General features: G+C 40.3%; 1 pseudogene across 1 annotated transcript in view; it reads left to right on the forward strand.

The window, feature by feature from the left end:
• The window catches only part of LOC106910270 (calcitonin gene-related peptide type 1 receptor-like), a 92,126-nt pseudogene that overhangs the window by 39,683 nt on the left and 32,761 nt on the right, over window positions 1-19,682 (forward strand). The window contains exons 2-3 of the transcript XR_015763705.1: window positions 5,364-5,421; window positions 5,520-5,694. The product of XR_015763705.1 is annotated as a calcitonin gene-related peptide type 1 receptor-like (transcript). The remainder of the gene's footprint in view (window positions 1-5,363; window positions 5,422-5,519; window positions 5,695-19,682) is intronic.

The raw sequence follows: 19,682 nt of genomic DNA on the forward strand, positions 1-19,682 counted from the left end.
CAATGGCAGGGTACTAACAACAGAGCAGACCCACCAAGGCTGGAGACTGAACAATACTGGAAAGGCATATGGGAAAGGGAGGCGTCCCACAACAGCAAGGCACAGTGGCTAACCTCTCTACGAGAGGACCACAGCAACCTCCCTGAACAAGACCCGGTAACCATCACTGTGGCAGATGTCCAAGAAAGAGTCTCGGGTATGAAAAACTGGACAGCACCAGGGCCTGACATGATCCATGCCTACTGGCTAAAGAAACTCACTGCCCTCCATGAGCGACTGGCAGCTCAACTGAACCAGCTGCTACAGAATGGGACTCACCCTGAATGGTTAACTGAAGGGCGCACAATCCTGATCCAGAAGGATCCCTCAAAGGGTTCAGTCCCATCCAACTATCGGCCAATAACCTGTCTCTCTACAACATGGAAGCTCATGTCAGGCATCATAGCGGCTAAGATAAGCGGACACATGGATAAATACATGAGCACGGCACAGAAGGGCATCGGCATAAATAGTAGAGGAGCCAAACACCAACTCCTTGTAGACCACACAGTCGCCCGAGACTGCAAAACCCGACACACCAACCTGTGCACCGCTTGGATTGATTACAAGAAAGCCTATGACTCAATGCCACACACCTGGATCATTGAATGCTTAGAGATGTACAACATCAATAGGACTCTAAGAGCCTTCATTGCAAACTCGATGGGGCTGTGGAAAACCACCCTTGAAGCCAACTGCAAACCGCTTGCACAAGTGTCCATCAAATGTGGCATATACCAAGGAGATGCTCTGTCCCCACTGCTGTTCTGCATAGGCCTGAACCCCCTCAGCCAAATCATCAACAAGACTGGCTACGGATACCGACTTAAGAATGGGGCCACAATCAGTCACCTCCTCTACATGGATGACATCAAGCTGTACGCCAAGAGCGAGCGAGACATCGACTCACTGATCCACACCACCAGGATCTACAGCACTGACATTGGGATGTCATTCGGACTAGAGAAGTGTGGCCGGATGGTTACAAAGAGAGGGAAGGTCGTCCGCACAGAAGGGGTCTCACTCCCAGAGGGAACGATAGCAGACATAGAGCACAGCTACAAGTACCTGGGAATACCACAAGCAAATGGCAACCTCGATGAGGTCACAAGGAAAGGAGCCACAGCCAAATACCTCCAACGAATAAGGCAAGTCCTGAGAAGCCAGCTCAATGGCAAGAACAAGATCCGTGCAATAAACAGCTATGCCTTGCCAGTAATCAGATACCCTGCCGGAATAATTAGCTGGCCAATGGAAGAGATGAAGGCCACGGATGTTAAGACTCGGAAGCTACTAACCATGCATGGAGGGTTCCACCCCAAATCCAGCACCCTGAGACTGTACACGAGCCGTAAGGAAGGAGGCAGAGGACTAGTGAGTGTGAGAGCCACTGTCCAGGATGAAACATCTAAGATCCATAAATACATCAAGGACAAAGCCTCAACGGACGATGTGCTCAGCGAATGTCTCAGGCAATGGGGAACAGAGGACGAGGTGCTGGAGGAACCATCATGGGAAGACAAGCCCCTACATGGGATGTACCACCGACAAATAACTGAAGTGGCTGATATCAGGAAATCCTACCAATGGCTGGAGAAAGCTGGACTCAAGGACAGCACGGAGGCCCTCATCCTGGCCGCCCAGGAACAGGCCCTAAACACCAGAGCAATAGAAGCTCAGATCTACCACACCAGACAAGACCCAAGGTGTAGGTTGTGCAAGGAGGCCTCTGAGACAGTCCAGCACATAACAGCAGGGTGCAAGATGCTGGCAGGGAAAGCGTACATGGAACGACATAACCAAGTGGCGGGCATAGTGTACAGGAACATCTGTGCAGAATATGGACTGGAAGCCCCGAGGTCAAAATGGGGGACACCCCCAAAGGTGGTGGAGAATGACCGAGCTAAGATCCTGTGGGACTTCCAGATCCAGACAGACAAGATGGTAATGTCGAACCAACCGGACATTGTGGTGGTGGATAAAGAACAGAGGAAAGCCGTTGTGGTGGATGTAGCAATACCAAGTGACCACAACATCAGGAAAAAGGAGCATGAGAAACTGGAGAAATACCAGGGCCTCAGAGAGGAACTGGAGAAGGCCTGGAAGGTGAAGACCACAGTGGTGCCTGTGGTCATCGGGGCCCTCGGGGCAGTCACCCCCAAACTGGAGCAGTGGCTCAAACAGATCCCAGGAACAACATCAGACATCTCAGTCCAGAAATGTGCAGTTCTAGGCACAGCCAAGATACTGCGCAGAACCCTCAAGCTCCCAGGCCTCTGGTAGAGGACCCGAGCTCAGAGGATGAAAGAGACCACCCACGGAGGGTGAGAGGGGAATTTTTTTATATGTTGTACTGCAGCTCTAACTTCACTTAGGAGAGGGCAGGTCAGGAAGGATGTGGGTCAGAGTTGCTGCTGACTGACTCATCTCTTAGTGTGGTAAAAGGTGCCAGGACAAGTTAAATATATGAATATCTTGGTAATTTCTTTCCTTAATTCATTAAATGCTAGTGAAAAGGAGGTAAACGGTAGTCTGTAGCTAAGCTATCTATGCTAAATGGTTGACAATCTCACAGAGTCTAGTCACCTCTCTTGGAGAAAAACTGGGTTACAAATTGACACTCTTGTCTTTTTCTCTCTCTGTCTCTATTTTTTGAAAACCTGATGTTATAATTTTTCTTAGTAGCATAGTAACTGCCACAGTCGTTTTTGTCTTCCACTGACTGCTCCTAACAGCATCACCATCAAGAGCTCCAAGCAGGAACGAACCATTTCATGCAGATCTAGGGGGGTTCAGGGCAAATATAGATGTGTGGGGTTTTTTTTGGTCTGGGAGTGGGAAATATACAATTTTTACTGTTAAAAACAATCTTCAAAAACAAATTGACAGGGCCCCATTTTTTTTTATTTCTTTGAACAAAAAATAAAAAAATAAATTGTGGTGGGCCCCCTGTGGGTCAGAGCCCTTAGAATTGTCATCACTTTTCACCCCTATATCGCACCCCTGTACTTGCTCAACACATTTATTTACAAATAGAACATCATAGTAACAGTTTATCACAATGCTGGTAGTGTGATGGTCTGCAGTTGCTGTGTTGCCTCAGGTTCTGGGCAACTTTCTGGGTTTGATTGTGGATTTAAGCACCTGTATTTTATGTTGTGGGTATTTTTGGCCTGAGAATATGACTCTGACACTGGACAGTTAGAGCACCAGTTAGACAAAAAAGTTACAACCAGAAAACTTAAAGGATTTTACTCAGAAATACTCTCAGAGAACATTTCAGCTACAACAACGGGCAGATTGAGCTGATTGTCATTTCCTGCTCTTGGTGCTCCTTGTCAACTTACCTCTGACCCTTCCTTCTTCATGTTGTTCTGAGGATCACAGGTCAGATTGGTTACGCATGCTGGTATAAGCAGCATGAATTTGTGACACATCCCTGAACTAAAATCAGCACAAACATCCAACAAATAAATTTTTTGTGAATTTTATGGAAAATAACACTTTCCTGCATTATGATTTATTCATTACATTTTTCATAATGTAGGGTTAACCGTTTTCATCATCCAGCTCAACACGCAAGTAAAATTGTATTTTTGAAAACCAGATTTTGGTCCAAACTCATTCAAATTTTAATATGTAAATTTTTTTGTTCCTGTCTATTTATAAGTGTGTTGGTTTTAATTTGTGATTAATTGATTAATTGATTCATTGCTTATTGCAACAGGCCTATTGCGAGTTGCCTGGAGAGGGTTTTATTCGATAACAAAGTTGTCAGGTGAATACTGAATATTTTTGCTTTTGACCCCGTTTAATGAATTTCTTTTTGAAAGGACAAACAAAAACATAAAACAAAAGCTTTTCAATCTAAAGCAAAAACCCAAATAACTCTGCTTGGTTTACAGATTGATTGCACGCAGCATTTATTGGTGACATTCGCTCAGAGTGGCAGCTGCCAAATTGAAACAATCATGTGACAGCATTGGTGCTTTGGTTTGTGATGTCTTAACAATCGGTACATGTCTCTGTGTGCATAACATTGAAGGGCGCTCATTGTTTGCTTCTTGATGAATGGACTTGCAAATCATAATGTTTGTAATACTGTGCGTGTCACAGTCATAGTGAAGGAGAGTCGAATTCAGTTCAGGGGGAAAACATATTATTGTACAATTTTTAATGCAATGCCTCCTGCCAAAAACATTGAGTTTTGTGTTAAATGGCTTGGCAGCCGTTACTGATGTTCAGTGGCTTCTGATTGGCCCCTGTACCAACACATACTGTGAACACTGCCTCACTTCATTTAGTTTTAACCTTCTGTTTTACTGTTCATATAGTTTAAACATTCTTCCTTTTAACTTAAATGTCTTATTAATTGGAAGATTTAAAAAAAATCTCTCAAAGTTGGATATATATTGATACATTTTATCCAAACCACAACAAAGATTTATTAAAGCAGACAGTATTGTTTTCCAACCACACAGTGCCATTTTATAGCACAGTCAACTAACCATGTTAACTTCAGTGGTTAAAAAATACGTTAAATTTCAAACATGACTTAAACAAAATTTGGCTTTGCAATTTAGTGCCTTGAAATTGGGCTTCTTTCTCTTTCAAATCTCCTGTTCTTTCTGAATCTCCACCTCCAGGAAGTCATCCCAACATGGCTCCTTTATTAACCCTTTAACATCCTTTTTACCAGCGCGGCTCTGCGCAGCATCTTCTATAATGAGCTCAGCAATTCCACCAGTTGTTTACTAATTGCTGCTGGCTAGTCTGAAGGAGTTGAGTGAGAACAGCTCTGATTTTCATGTTGTCATAACTGATGTAAAATTATTCTTTATTCACTCCTAAATCCAAATTCACAGTGGCTGGGAAATCCTGTTTACTCTGACTGAGCATGTCAAGTTGCACATAGATTTATAGACTGTGCCGGAGAGGCAGAGGGGGGAGTTCATTAGTTCATTAATGCTGAAACCGTTTAAGGAAATTTGCTGCCCTTTTGCCCAGTAATAATAATAAACACACATCTGTTTTTGTGACCCTGAGGGGACAGCAGAGATGAATGACTGCAAGAGCATGAACTTCCTGTCCTCATAGATGAGAAAATGCATGTAATGTAAATAAAAGTGCAATGTTATCTTTAAACTAAAAGCAGCACGATATGTCCAGAGATTACTTTACAGTTAATATGTCCACTCAAATTATATTAATTTTTCCTTTATTAGAAAAGAAAATCAAGTTTATCTTGTAGTCGAAACAATTATTGCTCAAGTTGCCGACTTGGTTCTTAACGTGAAGTGTTGTTTGGTTTCTCCCTCCTTTAGAAACATGTGGATGAGCCTCGCTCTCTCACTCGTGGCTGCCTTGGCGCTGGGCACAGAGGTGAGTACAGCTCACTGTAATGCTTTTATGTCAGAACATGGGGCTTAACAGCTGTATTTAATGGTAAAGATAATGTTTTTTGGTTGCGCTACACCCAGGTCTCGGTCCCTCAGGATGTGGGCTCACTGAATCCAGCTGAAAAGCCAGCAGACGAGGCAGATTTCAGCTATGTTGATTTAGCTTCCCTGTATGGAAATTCCAGACCTCAGATCTTGAGGGCTCAGTATGAATGTTATCTGAAAATGATTCACGAGCCACTTCGCACAGATGAAGGTGAGGAAGGTCATCATTTGGCCACTTGTCCTTTATAGCATTATGTACAGCATTTTTTTGTGTAAAGCAAATTTGTGGGCCATATCAGACAGAAAAATGTGTTTAATGGCAGAGAAAAATAAAATAAATATATTAATTTCATGAAATAAATTATAGGTTTTAATATCTACATTTATATTTGTGCTTTCAAGCTTCAGTATGTTACTTTTCCAAATTTTGTTTTACATATTTGTTGAAACTGTTACCATGTCTTGACAGTATACTATGAGAGGCAATCTGTGAAAAAGTTTAGCTCCTCTGCCTTTTCCCAGTGCTCCCAATGCTAACTGGAAATAACCAATCAGAACCAGGAGGTGGGTCTTAGTGCTGTCAATAACAATCATGTGTGATACTGCTCACCCCCCTGTCCTCCACTATCTGATACCGTTATAGCTTTTCACTATCAGCAGATCTTGTTGTGAATGCTAGGCTAGTTAGCATAGCCACCGAGGACGGCGGCTAAACTGTTTTCTTGTAACAATAAATTATTTCTCCAGTATTCGCACATTTAGCAGTGAGGACATGATGTTGATTGATAGCGCTAAGCCCCTCGTCCTGGTTCTGATTGGTTGTTTTTGGTCGGGATTATTTTATTTCTTCAGACGGCAATAATGGCTATGGATTGGAATCTTTCACATAAATCATGAGCTTCTGCCCCATGAGTCAACTAATCTGGTTTGGTACCAAATAAAGACACCAAGAATAAAGACTTGGTGTCTTTATTTAATATTGTTGCTTTCAGTCTTTCTAACAAAACTTCACTTCCAAAGTTCTGAAGTGTCTCTTTTATTTTGAGGGAGTAAAATGTAAAATACTGTTTGGATGAAATAAAGCGAAAGATAGTTACATGTAGTAAGAAAGCTATAGATGTTGAAGATAAGATTTAAGATGTAGAAAATGCCATCTGCCAAGGTCATTTGTGTTTCATACCTTTCCTTTTACTTTCCTAAAGGCATTTGTTTTGCATGATTTTATGAGATGTTCCTCTGAGATTAAGGCTTTGGACAAAGTTACTAAGTTTGGAAAAATAATAATCTGATGTTTGAATATTTGAAAAATGTGTGGCTTGTTTAATTCTCGTTAAAATCCAAAGAGAGACGTAGGTTGGTAAAGAATCTGAACACATGCAGATGCACTGCAAGCTCCAGAAACAATTGGATAATATAATTTTTTTAAATTTAATTTTGACTTCATTTAGTTTAATTTAGTTATAATAAAGCATGAGACAAGAGGAACTGTAACAGAATCTTTGACAAGAGTCACACAGAGCCACATTTGAGTGCTTAATGTTGAATATCTTCTTGAAAATCTGCAAGACTATAAACTGAGGGAGTGGTGATTATGTAAAGTCAGACAGATGGTAAGGAATCCTGGGAGCAGAAAGTGAAACCAACAAATAAAAACTCAACTCGAGAAAGAAAAACATTTTTTTTTAAAAAATGATTAGATTTTTATTTTCTATTTTGACAAATAAGAATGGCCAAGAATGAAACATTTTATAACCACCTAGCTGTGAGGCAACGGTGGTAACCATCTGAGAAATCCTCCAGTATTTAATGCATTTGCATATTTTAATGTGTATCAGACTTTCTTTACATGCAGATTTCCATCCATTACTTGTCATCCTGTCAACTTTTCACCGTGTAAAGTCAAGCAGAAAAGACAAAGAAATGGTGGCTTTAGGGAAGTCTGCTCTGAAGGAAAGGAAACTTGCCTTTTGTCTCTTTCTCAGCGCCCTTTTCTCCTGTTCGTTGCCTTTCAAATGTTATGTTGTGTAGCGTTTCCCAGTATGCCTCTGTGCAGCTTAGCACTGGCAGGTTTCCGTCCATTGTTGACAAGCTTTAAGTGGGCAAGGATTTGGTGAGACATTTTATTAAAATATAACACACCATTGTTAAAGAGAGCATTTATATTACTTTTTCTGCTCATTTTTATATAACTGCCCTTTTGGCATAGTTGTAAATCTAACCATTCTTGCCATTTCCAGGTTGTCCAATATTAGCTTCAATTTTTTCAGTGCTCAGCTTGTTTGAATCACCCTGGCTCTGAAAGGAGAACATGTCACTCCAATAATCACACAGTTAACATTTCAATTATCCCTCAAGTGGCCACCTTCAACCAAAACCAGGACAAAACATTTTCAAACATGACATCGACCCCTTTCTGTCTTTTACATTAAACGAGCTTTGAGACTAGACACGCCAGCTAATCCATTTCACATTTATAATGAAATTTGTTCTGAATATATAAAGCTTTTGGGTGAAAATGTTATGTTGAACTTTTTCTTATTTAATTCAGCTTTCACTCATAAAAATAAAAACAATTCTAGCTTCTCGTGATGGAAAGTAACACTGCCATCACTGGGAAAGGTGTGGGGTTTTTTTTTCTTACTTTTTTCTTTTGTTCTTGTTGCAAACATCCCATTTGAAATTATGGCTCAAAAGCGAAAGTCTGGGAAATATTAACCAGGACTGGTCTCTCAACTCTAGTTCTTATTCCAAATATGTAGAAAATAAAATAACAAATAATAAATAATAACAATCTTTATTGTCATTATAAAACCATGCAATGGTTTACATAGATTATAATGAAATTAATAAAAATACTGCTACAGGATATTTAATGCCCTTATGGCTACCGGGTATAAACTGTTCTTCAGTCTGTTAGTTCTTGCTTTAATGCTCCTGTATCTGCAGCCAAATGGCAGCAGCTGGAACAAATTGTGACAAGAGCGTAGATCCCATCTCATTTTTGGGGGGACCATAAACAGGAAAATTTCTTATTAAGACCAATTTTGGGGGGGTCGGCAAAGTTAGACTGAAATGTAACTTAAAATGTTGTTTAAAGAGTTTTTAAACCACATTCAAGCTGCAGGACCAAAAATGACTAGTAATGCACATCAAACGTGTTTTTCTCAGTAAGCAACCTAGATAACATTTATTTGAAGGGCATTGAATAAGACTGTCATGACACTGTCATAAACATAATATAACACCTGTCATGAACATCAATAAGTCTTCATGAATAGTTATGACTGTTGTCATAAAACGTCATTCGGTAAATAATGACGCTTTTAATACAAAGTTGACATTATTCGAAATGTCTTCATTATGACAACTTGTCATTAATCTAGACAAAATGTCTTCGTTATGACAACTTGTCATTAACCTAGCCAAAAATATCTTCGTTATGACAACTTGTCATTAACCTCGCCAAAAATGTCTTCGTTATGACAACTTGTCATTAACCAATAAATCATGATCTGACATAAATTTGTTATAAAAGTATTACCGATTAAACTTTAAAAATTAGCTTTATGTAGTAATATTATAAAGCTCTGCCATGTTGTTTAGTCTTAATTTTCTTAATTTAATCGATCCTAAAGTTTTACAGCAAGATGTCTACAAAGCACTTATGAACTTAGCATTTGAAACATTATTTAAGGCTGTTTTCACCCTTGTGCGTGCGAGGACTGAGGCAAACGTAGAGAACTGTGGCAAATAATAAAAGTTTTAGGTGTGTGGGGTCGGTTGGTATGGACCCCATTTCTAAACACAAGGGCTAAGTAGTGCAATACACCATCTCCACCAGTGAGAGGCAGCAGTGCACGAACAGGCGTGCAGTGTGTTGGTGAAGAAGAAATCTTCCATATTGTGGCGCAAACCTAACACAAGTTATAACCATAGACATAATATAAGGATAGACGCCTCATGGACCGCTCTCACCTATTGTCGCTAACGAGATTTAGGGCGGCCATCTTGGAGCGGTACTCCACTCCACTCAGCCTTATGTGTTTAGCAGGCACAATGACGTATCAGCGGATTTAATCGATCATAACACACTTTTTTGTTACTGGAAACCATATTCAACCATCTATCAAAGCAACATTTATAAACAATTGTAGTTCATCATATTTAAATATGCTTAGTGGCTATAACAATAGAATAGGAATGGAATATTCTGATATCGATGTATGAAGAGCATATTACAAAGCACACAGCCGTTCATAATTTAGTTAATAAATTATTTAGTAATATCAATACATATTTTATATAACTATACAAACACTAATAAATAAAGATTAATAATGGCACAAATAAATGATTAATACTGAATATATATATATATATATATATATATATATATATATATATATATATATATATATATATATATATATATATATAATATGTGTTTTTCAGCCGAGTCCAAAATCCGATGTGATTCATCCGTGCTGCAGTGAATCCGTCTCTCTAAAGATATCTCCCTCTTCCTCACATCGTGTCTTTAGGACACTTTCAAAACAAAAACGGAAGATTTAGGATGTATTTTACTTTTGACAGAGTGAAAGAATATAAATAATAGTCTTTACCACCTGTGTAAACTTTGCCGGTGAATGTTATAACACATAATATAAGTTTTAAAACATGTGTTATATTGTTTCATTTCTAATATAGGCTCTTGTGTCAGATAATCTAAGTCAATGTTAGAGAATAATTAATTTTTTTAGATTTACGGAATCTCAGTTAGCCTTCATAGCGGGGCTGAACCCGGTATTGCACCAAGCACTGTAGCTAATATTAGCTGGTATCTCGCCGGTGGACATAAATACAGTAAAGTAATATTCTAATCACAATATATACACAATAATATGTTCATCTTACTTGTGAAATGTTGTCTGTGGAGCCCTCACATCAGTAATCCATCTACCAGAACAACAATATCCCTCAGTGCTGAGGCATCTTCTGCTGTTTTGATTGAGCAAAGTAGGAGGGTATACCGCTCCAAGATGGCCGCCGTATTTCCTGCGCCGGAGTGGTCCATGAGGCGTCTATGCTTATATTATGTCTATGGTTATAACGGCCAGACCTCCTGTTTAAAAAGAAGCCGACGTTTGATACCTAATACATATGAGGTATGTGTCTTATTAACTTTACATTTTCTTTGAGAAAATAACATTGACTATGTTCTCTTTCTCTGTAATGTTAGCTATAAGCAATTCAAGCCAGTCCTACCTTGCTGTAAGTTAATGTTAGCTAGTTATTAAACACAATTACTGTAACGTTAGCCCTTAATATTAAATATATTTTAAAGACAGGCAAATTGTTTTTCCCCCTCCAATTTTAATCTAGCAAATTAAAAGCTAATATATTAGTCAAAGTTATCCTTCATGTGCATTATTTAGCATCTTGGCTGATGTGACACAGTGCTTGTGTTCTTTGCTTTGGCAAGTTTAGCCACATGAAGACCCAGGCTAGCCTAAGGACACATGGTGGGGAGCATAGACATTAATACTAGACGCCTCATGGAGCGGGTCGGCCCGTTGCAGCGATACGTAATCGCGTCCGCCATATTGAATGTGGCATCTCTGCCAGTGAGCTAATACAAATGAATGGACCGAACTTCAGAAAATGCCATTCCACAAAGTATTTTTAGCTAATGTTCGTCATCGACCCACTCACATATAAACGTGAATATATTTGGAAATTAGACAATCACCAAAGACAACATTTATGACTTTTCATTATATTTTAATTGTAATTTCTGAATAAAGAAAATAAATGTGAACCTATAATACAATTGATTTTGATAAATCGTTTTTATATATACAGTAATCAACATTTATGAACATATGTACACACACAGACGTCAATATATTAAATAATAAAATATATGTATATATAAAATATATATATATAGGGCTGCACAGTGGCGCAGTTGGTAGAGCTGTCACCTTGCAGCAAGAAGGTTCTGGGTTCAATTCCCAGCCCCAGTCTTTCTGCATGGAGTTTGCATGTTCTCCCTGTGCATGCGTGGGTTTTCTCCGGGTTCTCCGGTTTCCTCCCGCGGTCCAAAAACATGACTGTCAGGTTAATTGGCCTTTCCAAATTGCCCCTAGGTGTGAGTGTGTGTGTGCATGGTTGTTTGTCCTGTGTGTCTCTGTGTTGCCCTGCGACAGACTGGCGACCTGTCCAGGGTGTACCCCGCCTCTCACCCGGAACGTGAGCTGGAGATGGGCACCAGCACCCCCCCCAACCCCACCAAGGGTGAAGGAAGATGGATGGATATATATATAATTTATTAGTTAACAAGTAAAAAATATTATTCAAATAACAAATATATGAATAATATATAAGAAATTATATATATATATATAATCTTGAAGAGTAAGGTTAATTTTCTCCTCTTTTCTGCTGAAGAACTGTTTGTGTGTGTGCAAATATGCACACACACACACACACACATATATATATATATATATATATATATATATATATATATATATATGCATAACATGACATGATATGCATAACATGCCGGCTCAGACGTCGCCCGGCCAAACAAGGTCTGCGTCAGGTGCTGGGGAACCAGAGCACCTTGATGAAAAATGGGCTACTGGAACAAGACGGAAATGGGCGAGAGACGAAAACATGGATCTGTTGGAATGTTACTACTCAAGTAACCCTAGTCAGAGGGGCTACATGCAAAGACTGAGGGTGGAATGGTTACTTCGACACCCACAGTCTACAATGACTGCCAAACAACTAGTAGCTCAGTGTTCCAACATCCGCAAACGGCAACTGCTATCACAACTTGAGATTGACGAGATACAACACAAATGCTACGGCAAGAGGGAGGAGCCCGGATGTAAGGTCAGGGGGGAGTTAACTACAACTCCCCACCCCGAGACTGGGTATGCAGCCCCAGTAATGAACGAACTATCAAAGCTGAACGAGACAGCAACTGACCTGAGAGAAAGAATTGTGGCCCGAATGAACACCAGGCAACCCCGACGCCAATTACAACGGCTGAGTGAAGTACCAGCAGAAAGTCTCATTGAAGATGTGAATGCAGCATTGAGAACAATCCCTACCAACACCATAACAGAAACCAATGAGCTGATATACAACTCAGCATCAGTGATCCTTGAAATGCTCGGCTATAAGAGCAACCATGACACCCAATATCCATCATGGAAAAGACGGTTAGAGGCTAAGATCAAGATAACAAGGAGGGAAGTGAGCCAACTGTCAGAGCTCCAAAGAGGTGCAATGAAAAGACCAGTACCTAAGAAGTACAGCCAGATGCCCATACCTGAAGCACTCGAAACTGCCAAACAAAGGCTCCAAGCCTTGGCCAGCTGCCTAAAGAGATACACAAGAGAGAATGAAGCCAGGAGGATTAACCGGCTCTTCTCCACCCAACCAGCTAAAGTGTACTCTCAATGGCAGGGTAACAACAACAGAGCAGACCCACCAAGGCTGGAGACTGAACAATACTGGAAAGGCATATGGGAAAGGGAGGCGTCCCACAACAGCAATGCACAGTGGCTAACCTCTCTACGAGAGGACCACAGCAACCTCCCTGAACAAGCCCCGGTAACCATCACTGTGGCAGATGTCCAAGAAAGAGTCTCGGGTATGAAAAACTGGACAGCACCAGGACCTGACATGATCCATGCCTACTGGCTAAAGAAACTCACTGCCCTCCATGAGCGACTGACAGCTCAACTGAACCAGCTGCTACAGAATGGGACTCACCCTGAATGGCTAACTGAAGGGCGCACAATCCTGATCCAGAAGGATCCCTCAAAGGGTTCAGTCCCATCCAACTATCGGCCGATAACCTGTCTCTCTACAACATGGAAGCTCATGTCAGGCATCATAGCAGCTAAGATAAGCGGGCACATGGATAAGTACATGAGCACGGCACAGAAGGGCATCGGCATAAATAGCAGAGGAGCCAAACACCAACTCCTTGTAGACCACACAGTCGCCCGAGACTGCAAAACCCGACACACCAACCTGTGCACCGCTTGGATTGATTACAAGAAAGCCTATGACTCAATGCCACATACCTGGATCATTGAATGCTTAGAGATGTACAACATCAACAGGACTCTAAGAGCCTTCATTGCAAACTCGATGGGGCTGTGGAAAACCACCCTTGAAGCCAACTGCAAACCACTTGCACAAGTGTCCATCAAATGTGGCATATACCAAGGAGATGCTCTGTCCCCACTGCTGTTCTGCATAGGCCTGAACCCCCTTAGCCAAATCATCAACAAGACTGGCTACGGATACCGACTCAAGAATGGGGCCACAATCAGTCACCTCCTCTACATGGATGACATCAAGCTGTACGCCAAGAGCGAGCGAGACATCGACTCACTGATCCACACCACCAGGATCTACAGCACTGACATTGGGATGTCATTCGGACTAGAGAAGTGTGGCTGGATGGTTACAAAGAGAGGGAAGGTCGTCCGCACAGAAGGGGTCTCACTCCCAGAGGGAACGATAGCAGACATAGAGCACAGCTACAAGTACCTGGGAATACCACAAGCAAATGGCAACCTCGATGAGTTCACAAGGAAAGGAGCCACAGCCAAATACCTCCAACGAATAAGGCAAGTCCTGAGAAGCCAGCTCAATGGCAAGAACAAGATCCGTGCAATAAACAGCTATGCCTTACCAGTAATCAGATACCCTGCCGGAATAATTAGCTGGCCAATGGAAGAGATAAAGGCCACGGACGTTAAGACTCGGAAGCTACTAACCATGCATGGAGGGTTCCACCCCAAATCCAGCACACTGAGACTATACACAAGCCGTAAGGAAGGAGGCAGAGGACTAGTGAGTGTGAGAGCCACTGTCCAGGATGAAACATCCAAGATCCATAAATACATCAAGGACAAAGCCTCAATGGACGATGTGCTCAGTGAATGTCTCAGACAATGGGGAACAGAGGACGAGGTGCTGGAGGAACCATCATGGCAAGACAAGCCCCTACATGGGATGTACCACCGACAAATAACTGAAGTGGCTGATATCAGGAAATCCTACCAATGGCTGGAGAAAGCTGGACTCAAGGACAACACAGAGGCCCTCATCCTGGCCGCCCAGGAACAGGCCCTAAACACCAGAGCAATAGAGGCTCAGATCTACCACACCAGACAAGACCCAAGGTGTAGGTTGTGCAAGGAGGCCTCTGAGACAGTCCAGCACATAACAGCAGGGTGCAAGATGCTGGCAGGGAAAGCGTACATGGAACATCTGTGCCGAATATGGACTGGAAGCCCCGAGGTCAAAGTGGGGAACACCCCCAAAGGTGGTGGAGAATGACCGAGCTAAGATCCTGTGGGACTTCCAGATCCAGACAGACAAGATGGTAATGGCGAACCAACCGGACATTGTGGTGGTGGATAAAGGACAGAGGAAAGCCGTTGTGGTGGATGTAGCAATACCAAGTGACCACAACATCAGGAAAAAGGAGCATGAAAAACTGGAGAAATACCAGGGCCTCAGAGAGGAACTGGAGAAGGCCTGGAAGGTGAAGACCACAGTGGTGCCTGTGGTCATCGGGGCCCTCGGGGCAGTCACCCCCAAACTGGAGCAGTGGCTCAAACAGATCCCAGGAACAACATCAGACATCTCAGTCCAGAAATGTGCAGTTCTAGGCACAGCCAAGATACTGCGCAGAACCCTCAAGCTCCCAGGCCTCTGGTAGAGGACCCGAGCTCAGAGGATGAAAGACACCAGAAGAAGGGAATTTTTAAGAACCTATTTTCTTAAGTTAAAGAATAAGTAATTATGTTTTAGTTTTTCAATCAGCATTTCAGAGTAACAATATACTGACCAGACGTTAAACCCTCTGTTATCTTAGAACAAGTTATCTTTTGTTTTATTCCAATGTACAAAGGGTTTGTTCTACAGTTATGATGGTAGTTATAAGTAGTCCAGTGTGTTTCACTTCATTTGAGGTGAGACTTAATATCAATAACTCTGTTAGCATTGCATTTGACACTATAATACTAAATTACATCTTTATAATTGTTGCTACTAGTTTCAATTTACTTGAGGTAAAAGTTAATATTAATGACACTGTAATGACACTTAATGACTTTGTCATAACTGTTGTAACTTGTTTCACTTTACTTGAGGTAATAGTTAATATTAAGGACACTGTAATGACACTTAATGACTTTGTCATAACTGTTGTAACTTGTTTCACTTTACTTGAGGTAATAGTTAATATTAATGACACTGTAATAACACTTAATGACATATTCATAACTGGTGCTACTTGTTCCACTTTAGTTGATGTAAAAGAAATTGTTAATGAGGCTGTTATTAAATCATTTGACCGTGTAATAAAGCTTAGTGAAATCTTTATTGCTTGTCCTACTACTTTTGCTTTATTTCAGGGAGTGGAAATATTAATCATTGTTTTGTTAAAGCTTTTGCTAGTGTAATAATTAAATCATTATGACTACTATTATGACAAATTTATGTTAGATCATGATTTCTTGGTTATTGACAAGTTGTCATAATGGAGACAATTTTGTCTAGGTTAATGACAAGTTGTCATAACGAAGACATTTTTGGCAAGGTTAATGACAAATTGTCATAACAAAGACATTTTTGGCGAGGTTAATGACAAGTTGTCATAATGAAGACATTTTGTCTAGAATAATGTCAAGCTGTCATAACGAAGACATTTTGAATAATGTCAACTTTGTATTAAAAGTGTCATTATTTACCGAATGACGCTTTATGACAACAGTCATAACTATTCATTAAGACTTATTGATGTTCATGACAGGTGTTATGTCTTGTTTATGACAGTGTCATGACAGTCTTATTCAACCCCCTTCAAATAAAGTGTTACCGCAACCTATTGAGAAATAAAACTAAAATTTAAATGTTGCTTCTATACGAGTTTTGTTCAGTCTGACTGATCTAATTTCTGCTACACCTTTGCAAAATTTTAAGGCTCTAAATAAAAAAGCATTAATAAGTAACTGCTCTTAATAAAATTTCTCATAAACATTGATTATTGGAATGCCTCCTAATACAAGTTATGGGCTATTTAAATTATAACTTGCTAAGTTGCTTTATTTTTAAGCCTTTTTTTTAGTTTTGCCATGTCCTGGGTGACTGAGAACAAACAGGTAGTTAGAAATGAATATCTGGGGGGTATTGTACCTTAAACGTAACATTTAAAGCACCAGGGCTTATATAGAAAAATATTCAGATTTTATTTTGTGGTTTTAAAGGCTCTACATTGAAGACAGTGAGAAATAAAGGCATAGGTTTCTTTTTTTCTATCTGTTCTCTCTTCTGTTTTCAACTCCCACACTCTGAGCTGGTCCACTTGCTCAGCCGTTCCTGCTGTTTCAAACTCTTCTTATTAACTAAAAGTTAAAGAGTTAAATATGGATGAGATGTTTGCTACCTTTGACAAAAAAGCTTAAGTCTATGAAAGCAGTGTAGCAGTTTAGCTAATGAGGTAGCTCATCATGATTCAGCCAAAGTAAGAAAATACGCCTATGAATTGTGACTGGGGTGTGAGGAGTCTTTTAAAATATTCTTGGCTTTCCTGAGGCAGCTGGACCTGTGGAGATCTTCAAGAGAAGGCAGAGAGCAGTCAATGGTCTTCTCAGCAGATTTTATGATTCTCTGGAGAGTCTTCCTCTGTGCTGCTGTGCAGCTGGGGAACCACACACGGAGACAATAGCAGATGATGCTTTCAATAGAGCATTGATAGAAGGACACCAGCAGTTTTTGAGAAATATTGTTCATCCTCAGGACTCTCAGGAAATAGAGTCTCTGTCTCTGCTGGGCCTTCTTTGCCAGTTCAGCTGTGTTTACATCCCAGGTCAGGTTATCCATTATGTGAACTCCCAGGAAATGGAAGTTTGACACCCTCTCCACAGGCTCTCAACAGATGTTTAGTGGTTCAATGTCTCTTTTAATTCTCCTAAAATCCACTATGATCTCCTTGGTCTTGGCTGTGTTTAGGATCAAGTTGTTGTAAGTTCACCATTCTGTCAGTCGCTCCACCTTGTTCCTGTAGGCAGACTCATCGTCCCCTGAGATGAGGCCCATTACAGTTGTATCATCTGCAAATTTAACGAGGGTGGTATTTTGATGGACACAAACACAATCATGTGTGTACAGTGTAAAGAACAGAGGGCTCAGCACACAGCCTTAAGGAGAGCCAGTACTGATGTTGATGGATGAAGAGGTATGGGGGTCCATTCTGATTCTTTCCGATTCATCAGGAAGTCCTTAATTCAGCAACAGGTGGAAGAGGGGATTCCCAGGTCTGCCAGTTTACGCACTAATCTCTCAGGGAGGATGGTGTTAAATGCTGAGCTGAAATTGATGAAGAGCAGTGTTGTATTGTAACGAAGTAAAAGTACTTCACTACTTTACTTAAGTATATTTTGGAGTACTTCATACTTTCCTCGAGTATGAAAATTTTTGATAACTTTCACTTTTGCTTCACTATATTTCCGAACTTAATTGCATACTTTTACTCCGATACATTTTCAATGTGTGGTTTAGTTACTCGTTACAAAAAAGCGAGAGAGAAACGTTAGTGTTTTGACCCCGCCTACTGATTGACTGCAACGAAGTCGGTGGCCTACTTGCCTGGGCTTGTTCACCACCAATAGAATACACCTGTTTCGCTTCTCCTATTGTAAGAGCCATAAAGCAGGAAAGAGAGAATGTGGAAAAGTAAATTTTATAGTTGCAGTTTATATTTTATTTAATACTTAATTCATCTTGTTGTGTAATTCTAGTTCTAAGAAAATTATTGATATGAAAAATGCTTGACGCTCTCTTGTAGTGACGTAATTAAGAGCGGGCAGCTCCATTTTAAGTCAGAGCTGACGAGAGCATATAGTTTTCTTACCGTGTGTGTAATGACTTGTAACCTCTTTATTTTTTAAGTAAAGACATCTAAACCAAATGTAACCCACATGTATATGTGTGATACTGTTAGTAGTATTTTATTTCTGTAGGATTTTGTTTTGTTATTTAATGTTCCCAGCAATTCAGTTTATATTTTCATTTTGAGTTTTCTTGTCATACCAGAAACCGCCAGCAGGTGGCTTGTGAGTTACACTCTGGTTTAGACAGCAGAAAATTGTTAGAAGAAGAAGAAAACCGTAGCTGGTTGTAGCACGTGGTGTGAATTACTGCATGCTATAAGATAAATTCTTGGTTAACTTCGGTAACGGTCAAGAGAAAAGAAGATCCGTGACCTGATACCCTGGCAGTAAAACACACTTTTACTGTGATTTCTCTGGTGAGTGTTGTAACGTGTTTTTGCAACCGAAATTAAGCTAATGCTAACTGGCGTCACAAGCATTACTGCTCATATATTCCGACAAGGAAGAACAGAGAACCGTAAATAAAACCAATCGGAGAAACGTGTGAGATTAAGATGATGATTTTCACTGTATTGCATTATTTTTGTTATGTATAAACTAAGAGGTTGGATACAGTGTGATACATTTGTTTTGCAAGCTTGCCATTAGTTGAATATTATTTTCGTGATAAATGGAATTTATTACTTCCTGCATACTTTTGAAACTCAATAGTTAATTAAGTTCTATATATGTGCAGGTTGTTTTTTTTTTTTTTATTTGAACCCCATTCAACTTTGAAGACCCTCCAGCTGCACAGCATCGCAGGCCTGGATCGGATTGATGAGCTCCAGGTTTCAACTCAAGACCTGGGACCGCTGGCTCAGCTGCCTACTTTGCACTGGATAAGATAAGATTTTGGATCCAAAGAAACACATGGCCATTTAACAAAGACTTGACTGACTGACTTAAATTACTGAACTAAAGAGAAACAAAACTTCTAAAGGACGAACTGAACTATAAGGAATTTGAACTATAAGGAAATATACTGCCTGATATAAAAAAGGTGGACACTTTATGTTGGAACACAAAAAGGGAAAAGAAACTGTACAGTAACATTCTGATTTAAGTTGTATTAAATAATCTGTTCATTCTTGATAATATGGTTGTTGTGCTTATTATCCTCCTTTTGAACTTAGAAAGATAGACTAACTCTAACTTCAACATTGAAATCTAAGTTTCTCAACTTATCTATTCGTAAGTTACACGAGTTGGTTACACAAAGGAC

The sequence above is a fragment of the Poecilia mexicana genome, unplaced genomic scaffold (assembly GCF_051168715.1).
Source record: "Poecilia mexicana isolate PSO_F unplaced genomic scaffold, ASM5116871v1 scaffold_7, whole genome shotgun sequence".
NCBI lineage: Eukaryota > Metazoa > Chordata > Actinopteri > Cyprinodontiformes > Poeciliidae > Poecilia > Poecilia mexicana.